This window comes from Heteronotia binoei, chromosome 1 (genome assembly GCF_032191835.1).
Source record: "Heteronotia binoei isolate CCM8104 ecotype False Entrance Well chromosome 1, APGP_CSIRO_Hbin_v1, whole genome shotgun sequence".
NCBI lineage: Eukaryota > Metazoa > Chordata > Lepidosauria > Squamata > Gekkonidae > Heteronotia > Heteronotia binoei.
In genome coordinates, this window is record NC_083223.1 from 243,257,279 (window position 1) to 243,267,393 (window position 10,115).

Genomic DNA, 10,115 nt, shown 5'->3' on the forward strand with positions numbered 1-10,115 from the left:
GCACTACTAGATCTATATCAATGAGAATAGGTGGTCCATGTTAGCAAATTATTACTTCCCTATTGTAACTGCAGACATTAAAACAGAGACATAGGGGAAGTTTTAAAAGTAGCATGGGGGGGAAATACCCAACTACTTTACTTTTCTGCAGTGCTACTGTCAGACATTTTAAAAGTGACAATTCCCTCCAATTCAATTATTACCTAACCACTGCAAGTAAAACCACTATCTTATTCTACAAATGCTAACTTAGAAATAAATCCCACAGTTCAATAAGAGCGCTCAGAAATAAATCTCACAGAGTTCAATAGGGGTTACCTTTAAGCATGTATGCAGAGAATTGCTGCCTAAAAGCTATAACCAGTGACAGCCTTTGCAGGTCTTTCAGATTTTTCACTTATTTACAAAATGTATGTCACTTCTCCAGAGACCATCCCAAGGCATTTGATTTATTGTTTGGTTTAGGAAGTCTCAGACCATCACTTTGAACAGCACCATCCTAGCACCTACTGGAGAAACTGTGGTGTCCCCTCTTTGCAACATGAATCTCTTCCCAAAGTCTGGTTGGCTAGCCCCCATTCCATCTTCCATGTCTGAGATCTTTAAAGGAGAACAGTCCTAATCCTGTTTAATGAAAGACAATTATGAAGCAGGAACTACTGCATGCCATTCTACAGGTACAGGGCTGCCAACTCTGGATCAGAAAACTGCTGGTGGTTTGGGAATGGCTAAGTTTAGGGAACAGCTAGATTTGAGTCCAGTAGCACCTGACAAAGAGAGATTTAACTCTCAGAAGCTTATACCCTGGAAATCTTGTTGGTTGCTAAAGAGCTGCTGGACTCTAATTATCTGTTCTACTGCACACCAACACGGCTAACCTCTAAAAAGAAAAAGTAAAGGCAGTCCCCTGTGCAAGCACCAGTCGTTTCCGACTCGATGTCGCATCACGACATTTTCACGGCAGACTTTTAAGGGATGGTTTGCCATTGCCTTCCTCAGTCATCTACACTTTCCCCCCAGCAAGCTGGATATTCATTTTATGGAAAGCTGAGTCAATCTGAGCCGACTACCTGAACCCAGCTTCTGCTGGGATCGAACGCAGGTCGTGAGCAGAGAGCTCGGACTAACCTCTAAAACTATCTTAATGGAGGTTTGGGGAAGAGAAAGACCTCAATGGGGTAGAATGCCAAAGAGTCCATCCTCCAAAGCAACCATTTTCTCCAGGGGAACTGATCTCTCTAGTCTGGAGCTGTAACTCTAGATCTCCAGGCCCCAACTGGAGGCTGGCAACCCTAAAAGAGGGAGCTGGTACAAACAGTGTTGTCAACAGGCCAGGAGAAAAATGTCCTGTGCCCTTACTAGATACTTAATGTGTGAAAGTGGACACAGTGGTAAATAACCTACCTGAGTCTATTTAAGACTCAGTGCAAATGCAAAATAGAACTCTTGTAGCTATAATGTACAGGAATGTCATTAGGTATAGCTTCCCACCTCTCCCAGGAAAACAAAAGCTACAGCTACCACAAACTGCATGTGTTTGCCATGGGGAAGAGTTCCCAGTAAATGTGCAGCTTAACATGATTTGGATTGGGACTGCTGTGTGGGAGAAGGAGGAATTCCTACCTTCTCCTTGTGATGTTTTCAGTGACCAAAACAGCTGGGGGGCTATAGGGGAACTAGGGTTGCCAAACTCAAGGTGGCACCTGGAGATCTTCTACTAATACAGTTGATCACCAGACAACCAAGATCAATTCCCCTCAAGAAAGCGGCTGCTTTGGAGGGTGGAATCTGTGCCATTATACTGTACTGAGACCCTCCACCTTCCCTAGGCTCCATCACCAAAATCACCAGGTATTTCCCAACCTGGAGTTGACAATCCAACGAGGGAGTGTTATTTGCTCTTTTGGGAAGCCAGCATGTGTATTTAATACTTGCACATTCTGACTTCCCAGGGAGCAAATAACCCCCCACCCCCCAGCAGCCCAAAACAGCACATGGGATAAAGCAGGAATTCTTCCTCTTCCTGGACTCAGGCCCTACTCAAGAGCTGCTGTTTAGCTGCAAGTACCTGTGGCAAACTCATGCCATTTGTAATGTCTAGTTAGCTGTCAGTCTAATCAACTAAACAGGTTCTTTGCAAGGGTAAAATGAAGGACCATAAAATCACCCCTGAAATCCTTGCAGGAATGGTGGGATAAAATTGTGATGGGTGATAACTGGCTGAGAATGCAGTTGGTTCTATTTAAGCTTGCTCTGGCTCAGTGGTATGCAGAAAGCCCCAGATTCAGGCTCTTCTTTGCATGCAAAAGGTCCGTTTCAATCCCCGGTATGTCTGGTTTAAAGGAACTCAGACAATGGGTCTGAGGAAAGACCTTTCTCTGACCCAGATCATACAGAGCTGTTACCAGGCAGAGCAGCTAATGCCAAGCTAGATAGACATCATATAAGGCCTTCATATGTACTTTCACAGGCTTAGTATAGATACAATGCCAAATGTTTGCTTATTAATTGCTGACTTTTAAGAATTTCATGTCCTGTCATGGATTCTGAACCAGGACCATCATGACCTGAGCACAGTATGTAACCTTAGGACTATTCCAAACATTGTGCAAAGCAAACGGGTGCTTGTCTCCAAGTGTCCAGTCACCCAGAAGCTGCAGCCATTGCTCTGCTCTGAGGAATGCATGCGTGTGTGTAAAGTACCATCAAGCTGCAGACAACTTCTGGTGATCCAAGCAAGGGGATTTTTGCCTTCCTCTGCAGAGTTCTTCCTTGGTGGTCTCCCTTCCATGTTCCAACTCCGCTTAGCTTACAAAATCTGACAAGACTGGGCTATATACTACACTGCCTTCCCTCTCTAAGGATGAGAGCATGTAAGGGTCTACAGAAATGTGTTTGCTTCATTTACAAAGTATAGAAGAAGATATTGGATTTATATCCCGCCCTCCACTCCAAAGAGTCTCGGAGCGGCTCACAATCTCCTTTACCTTCCTCCCCCACAACAAACACCCTGTGAGGTGGGTGGGGCTGAGAGGGCTCTCACAGCAGCTGCCCTTTCAAGGACAACCTCTGCCAGAGCTATGGCTGACCCAAGGCCATGCCAGCAGGTGCAAGTGGAGGAGTGGGGAATCAAGCCCGGTTCTCCCAGATAAGAGTCCGCACACTTAACCACTACACCAAACTGGCTTTCCAGACGTACACATGAAAGCACAGTGTTTATAGTCCCCAACTAACTACTTGAGATTCTGTGTGTACAGCCAACATGGTATAGTGGCAAGAGTGCCAAACTAGGATCTGGGTTCAAATCCCCAGTCTGCCATGGAATTTCACATTCACTCAGGCTAGCAGGGCTATTGTTATAAGGAGGGGAGATATGTTGTTAGAGGCTTTGCATTCCTATTTGGGAGAAGAATGGCTAATAAATAAATAACATCAGCCTCTGTGATTGCCAAGTAGTATGAAACCACTTGATTGGCCAAGCCTGCTATATATATACACATACATATTTGAGAGGCCTGGACTCCTTTGCATGACAAACCACATAGTGTTTTCTGATAACAGACATCAAGAATTGGGGAGCTTCAGAACACACACACCAAGTCTGAATTTAGGTATGATTTCCTGTGCCATAGGGTTAGCAGCAGGTACTGAAAAATCAAAATCTGGATTAAGGCAACTGCTCATGGTAGGAGGCATTACAGCTGTAAGTGGGGGAAAAGAGGCTAAATGTCTCCTTTCAGTTCAAGCTGTGTTTGATCTTCCTTCTCCGTTTACATGTTGACTCCTTTGCTGCTTGTGTGTGTTCTCTTCTTCATAAACTTTTGATCCATTATTAAAGCCCTGGCTTGCCTCCTCCTCTCTAACTTGTCCAGAACACACAGACATTAGACAGTTTTTGGATGGGAATGATAGAAGGCAAGATTCTCTTTTGAGACAGGTATGGCCCCAAAATCCATTTTCAGTGCTCAGTTCCAGAATATGCGAAATAAGTTTTATTATCTCTCTTTGCTTAAGTTATGGCCTGTCAAAGAAAATCAATATGTTCAAATCTGTTACTACCTTTCCAAGAAGCCAGTACTTGCATGCAAGTCCCATTGCTCAGTGACAGAGTACAAGCAGAAGATCCCAGATTGAAACCTTGTCATTCCCAGTTCAAAGATGGCGAAGGACAGAATGAAAAAAGACCCTTGCCTGACACGTTGGGGAGCTGCCTGAAAAGGTAGCACAGGTTACTACAAGCTAAAAGGATTACTGGGGGAAAGGGTCCATGGTATCTTCAGATAATATGGCAAAGAAATGCAATTCAACAAGCTGGCCACCTTCAGATTTCATAAGAAATCTTAGGGTTATTTTAATGGAAAAAGAAACAGAAGGACTCTCTTCACCAGAGCCAAGTAGTGCAGATGACTGTACTTGGAACCTGTAGTTCACAAACACACGTTAAAGACCAATCACCACTATAGAAAAATATTGTGTATGTATCAGATGTCTGAGAGCCACAAGACAAGAAGGAAGGGAGAAAGGGAGCAAGAGGTGGAAAGAAAGCAACTTTTACTTTAAATGCATTCTCCAAGCTGACAGCTGGCTTGGCTTGGAGAAGTGATTTAAAGAGACTTCTCCAAGCTGGCCAACAAGGCAGTGGGGGCTTCAGGAGCCACACAATATGTGTGAAAGAGCCACAGTTTACCCACCCCTGGTATATATGATTAAAGGCCACAAGAATACATCTCCCAGGCAGGCTTTAAGTTTGCTGCTTTCTTTCGTATCACAACCTGGATGATAGGTTTGGAGTCTATGTAAGTTGACAGTTTTCAGGTGGATAGCCATATTAGTCTGTAATGGTAGAACAAAATTCCAGATCAGTAGGCACCTTAGGGATCAGCAAAATTTTCTAGGGTAAAAGCTTTTGTGAGTCAAGGCTCCCTTTATCAGGCATCTGACAAAGTAAGCTTTGATTCAGAAAAGGCTTATTCTGTAGAAAATTCTGTTGGTCTCTAAGGTACTATTGGACTAGAATTCTGTACTACTTAAGAGGGCAACACAGTGTATTGAGCTTCACCACCACCCAATATAAAGTCCTCCAAGGGAACCAGGGAGATTAATGCTGAACAAGATCTAATCTGAGCTGTATACAGAGGTCCTGAAAGCCAAGTACAAGTGGCACAGTCCAATCCTGAATGTCTGGTATGTGAGTCCTGGTATATGCATGCCAGGGCCCACATTGCGTGGATCACATCCTTCTCCTTGAGACCTCTAGGCACCAAGGAAGCTATGGCTGAAAAATCCAAAACCAGATTCCACTAAAATCAACACAGCATCCATTGACAAAGCCTCCAAATCTGCCGTCAGATCTCTATTTGTGTACTTTGGCGCATATTCTGCATTTGGTGGCAAACATTGTACTCACCATACTCTGCAAAGACAACCAGTTTGCCCATAGGATGCTGAAAATATAAGTATGGGATCCAGTTGGAAAGGCATTCCAAGTCAGGCTCCTTTTTTTCCTTGAGTGAACCAGATGGCTAAAGGGGATTACCAGCTATTAAGCTCTTGGTAAAGGTTTTATTGGTTGCTTTTCCTAAATGTCCTGTAGCACAGTAATCTTTCCAATTAAGAAGTAGAAATGATACATCCTGGGAGGAAAATATACTTTCCTTGGCATTTTTGTGCTGTATCTACCAGTAGGGCAAAAGATGAGAGGTACACATTGCATGTATTCAGACATCATCATAAGTTGTGGTTAACAATTTAATCATAGTTTGAGCAAACCTTGGTTACTTATGATGCTTGAATGCAGACTGTCCAAATTGGGGTTGGCTGGGTGGTACTAAAAGATGACTTCAAATGAGGAGCTGAAGTTTATTTGTTCATCACAGTTTGTACTAACGTAACTTATCTGTGGACATCTGAATTCACAAGCCACAGTTTGTTCACTAGCACTACCTCTTAAAGTTATCTGGTCACAGAGGCAGCATTATATTGAAGATGTTCTCCCTACTGGGAGGCTGAGAAGCAAAAAGCAGACAACCTTGGGTTTACGAACAAATTGGCATTTGTTATCCATCTTGAATAAACTAGCCGGAATTTGCTGCACAAAACACAGCCGCCATTTAGAAAGATGTCTGAATGCAGTTTCCTGTTGTCAGTACTCTATAAGTAAGCCAGTCACAACAGCTCTCATATCTCTTAGCCTACAATGTGTGAAGGTGCAGCACTGTGTTCCAAAATGCTGACACTATTTTGTAGGCACAATAAAAGACAAATGTGGACTATTCCTCACTGAGGTGATCAACTTGCATCTGAGCATATCCGATAGCAACTATCCAAGCGTCCAAGTGTGTTCTTCTTAACACACTCACAAAACAAGTAGTCATGTCAAGAAAAGAGAGTGAACACAAACATGTTTCCAGTAACCATACATGACTGAAGTACCTCTGTTTCAGTAAGCAAGGAGATTTAAGGACCAAAGGTTGAGGAGTCTGGTAACAACAGGGCAGGCAAGGAGAGGAGGATACTGTACTACTGGGGGGGGGGGGGGGGGGATCGGATGTGACAGAGGAGGCAGCCACAGATGGGGATGGGGTGATGATTAAAGGGAGAATTAAACATTTACCCTTTCTGTATTGTCCTTGCAGCAAAAGCAATTCCATCAGCAATAATTATAATTCACAAACAAACAAAGCAGAGGTTGCAAGAGAGTAAAAAGGAATCAGAAGTAACTATTCAAAGGTAAAAAAGGCCAAATGAAGCAAGAATGAAGACATGCACATTCCATGGAAGATCAAGAGCAATCCCATATGAGACTGAATAAATACATCTGGAAACATAAAAACACAGTTTGGAATGTTTGTGTTTGTACAAGGTTACGGTCTGCGATGTGAGAAAATATGAAGCAAGAAGACTGTTTGTTTTAACATTGGGCTGGTTGCCATCTCAACATTCTTTTCCAATTCTATTCATTCTGTCCCAGTTTATGCAACTCAAGCTATTCTACAATATAATTTCTTAAAAATTATGCAGCTAGTAGGAAGTTAGGTAACTGCCATCATCTTCATGATTCAAGTATTCACTGTTTCTTTTTCAACAGGGGCTGAATCACACCTGTACCTGTGTTACCTTTTCAGGGAAACAGCATATGATTTGAATAAGGAAAGTCCCAGATGCAATCATTGGCAGTGAAAGGATCTCAGGAAACAGGAGGGAAGAAGAACTCTGCCTAAAACACTGGAGAGTCAGCACCAGTCTAAGTAGACAATACTGAACTAGAATGATCAATAGTCTCACTCAGTAGAAGGCAACTTTGTATGTTTATACATTCTACACTGTATATTTAAAGGTGCATTCCAGATGTGGCCATGGATATTCATTTGCTCAAGAAACAGAGTGTTACAGGTAGTTCCCAAATGACTTCCTCTAGGCAAATGCATAATTTTGAAGTATGCAGATGTCTGCAGTGCATTATGAAACATGTTACTCTTGTCCATCTCCAGTACAGGGGTAGGGCACCCACATTTATTTTTGGTATTCAATAATATTTTGCATCTTTTTTAGTTTCATATTAATGCCTCAAAAATGAATTCATTTGTTTTGAAATAAGACATCTGCCTTTGGTAAATGGCTCATAAGATTGAGGGAGGGGACAAAAGATCCTCAAATTCATCAGCCCCTTGTTGGCCACCTCAAGGTATCTGCAACTTGCATTCAGAGATAGGGATGAATAATGGCGATGGAATGGAGGAGGCTTCATATCACAGCACTGTATCTCTACAAGCCAGTAAGATGTATGTGCAGCGCTAGAGGTAGTATGGGGCTGGAACTAGACCGGGGAGATGCAGAGACAAGTGGTTCCTTCCTATGTAAGCAATACCATCTGAGAAACTGGAGTGATGCTGAGTGGTAACACTGAAAGGCATCTTTCTTCTAGCATGCCTCACACAAAGTTGCAAGGATGATATCAAATAACTAATGCATATTACCCAAGCTCCTTAAAAGAAAAGACAGAAATCTGAGTTTAAAAAGTAGGCATGCCATGTTGTGTGTTGACGAACATATTCATAAGCATGCATGAAAAATTCACCATCAGGCTCAAAAATATTTGAGTAACGCAGTATTGCTACATTTTATATGCAAGTTAATTCCCAGAGTCTCCTACTGCACAAGTCAGGAAGGCATGCAGTACTGAAAACAGACTTTGTAAAAGAACAGACAGCTTTTCTCCTGAAAACTGAAATGTTACCCTAGTACAGGGATGTCGAGCTTATTTGTTATGAGGGCCGGATCTGACATAAATTAGACCTTGAGGGGCCTGATTCGGCCCCCAAACTGTATGTTCAACACCCCTACCCTAGTAGATCACACATCACATTTCTAACTGTGACTATGAAAAGTCTACAGTCCTAAAATGACTTAGAGGCTACTGAACAAGGTGTACTTTACACATACGGATCCCCAGGTCTGACTTCTGATGACTCTTACCAGAGAGATTTTTCAGGGAGTGAAGCTATGAAAAAAATGGCTTAAGAAGAACTGTTCATACCTGGCAGCACAGGACTACAGAGAAGCCAACTCTGATGCCATGTAAAGCAGCTTCTTATGGGATTACTACCACAAAACTCAGCCTTTGCCATATGCTTTGTGACGAATGCACAAGTCATTAGAATCTACCATGCACCAGCCATAAGAGAGGCTGCATTAATTTTCTCTTTACATTTAAGGGCATGGGGAAGAGGTGTATGCCAGGACAGGTCATACTGAATCAGCACATCTGATTCCCAAGAGCAGCCTGCTCAGCACACAAGGAGAACAGCAAATGACATTATGTACCACAAGGAAAACAGTGGGTCAAAACTCCATGCAATCCAGTCCAAGCTCCGCTCCAGGTTGGTAGCATCGAGCATTGCATTCTCGGTGTGTATTCTTAACACATGGACTGAGAAGATACTTTTCAAAGGTGCTCATCCTTTTAAAGCTTTCCCGGTATGCCTGCCTTTTCCAGACACCAATGCCTGCTAATTCTTTGCCTTCTTTCATTTTAGTTTACACGTGCCACGTGATTTTGTAAAACAATAATGTTTGTTTCTAATCATCCATTCTAAGATCTGGCAGGGGATGCATTGAGAGACAGTCCGAAATCATATTTCCTCTCCGCACTCCAAGTCATGTAAACCAATTGAAAAAGAGGGAACAAGCATATTTTTTTAGGGAATGTGTATAATGGGTAGAAATGCAGTCAGCAGAAGGAATTAAATTATTCCCTAGCCCGGACCCCACAAGGAGCAGCTTTGCAAAATTGGGGGGGAGGGGGCGGGGAAAGCCATGTCTGAATAGCCCAGCTTTCCCCAACTAGTACAGATCACACACTCCGGAACAAACCAGCAAACAGGGAAAAAACAAGCCTTTCCAATGCTTACCTTACAGCTCCAGGAAACAGAGTAGACACTAGGTAAGTAGACACAAGGCTGTCGGAAATGGAGAAAAGCTCACATACGAGGAAAGCACAGGAAAGAAACAGCTTCCTCCAGACTCCTGCAGCATTGTTAAAAAAATCCCAGTGTGCAAGCAAAGCCTATAGTTGCTTTTGCTCAGTGCATTGTGGGAAGTAAAGCTTCTTTTAAAGGGGAGAAAAATAGGATGAGGCGTCCCCTAGTGGAAATACAAGAGCAAGGAAAACAGCATTTAAAAAAAAATTATAAACATGTCTGTAGCAATATTTGAAGTTCAAAGTACTGATGTCAACTGTTTCGGGGCAAGAGCTATGTTATGAGCAAATCACTGGTGCTCATTTTCCAGGCATTAGGAAGTAAACATATGAAGTGCTTCTTACCAAGTCAAGCCATCAGCCTGTCTGACAGCATGTCCAAGAAGACACAGAGGACTTTTGGCAGTCCTGCTGCTTAAAGATCCTTTGAAATGGAGATGTCAGCAATTGATGTGGGAGCATGTGTTCTACCAGTGAGTCATGGGTCCTCCTCTACATGCATTCATTAAGTTCAAGAATTAAGAAAACTTCACTTGCTGAATGTCTGACACCAAGTCAGAATTTCCCTGGACCAATCAGAATGCTGTCCTCTTGGACAACTGCCAGAACTGGAGGATGCCAGACCACAAAATGTTCC

General features: G+C 42.8%; 1 protein-coding gene across 2 annotated transcripts in view; it reads right to left on the minus strand.

Moving 5' to 3' along the window:
• The window catches only part of EXTL3 (exostosin like glycosyltransferase 3), a 197,517-nt gene extending 187,934 nt beyond the window's left edge, over window positions 1-9,583 (minus strand). The window contains exon 1 of one of the 2 annotated variants that reach the window (XM_060250128.1): window positions 9,411-9,583. The gene's annotated coding sequence lies outside the window, so the exon portion shown is untranslated. The remainder of the gene's footprint in view (window positions 1-9,410) is intronic. The other variant, XM_060250154.1, reaches the window with a different exon arrangement.
• Window positions 9,584-10,115: the final 532 nt, after the last annotated feature.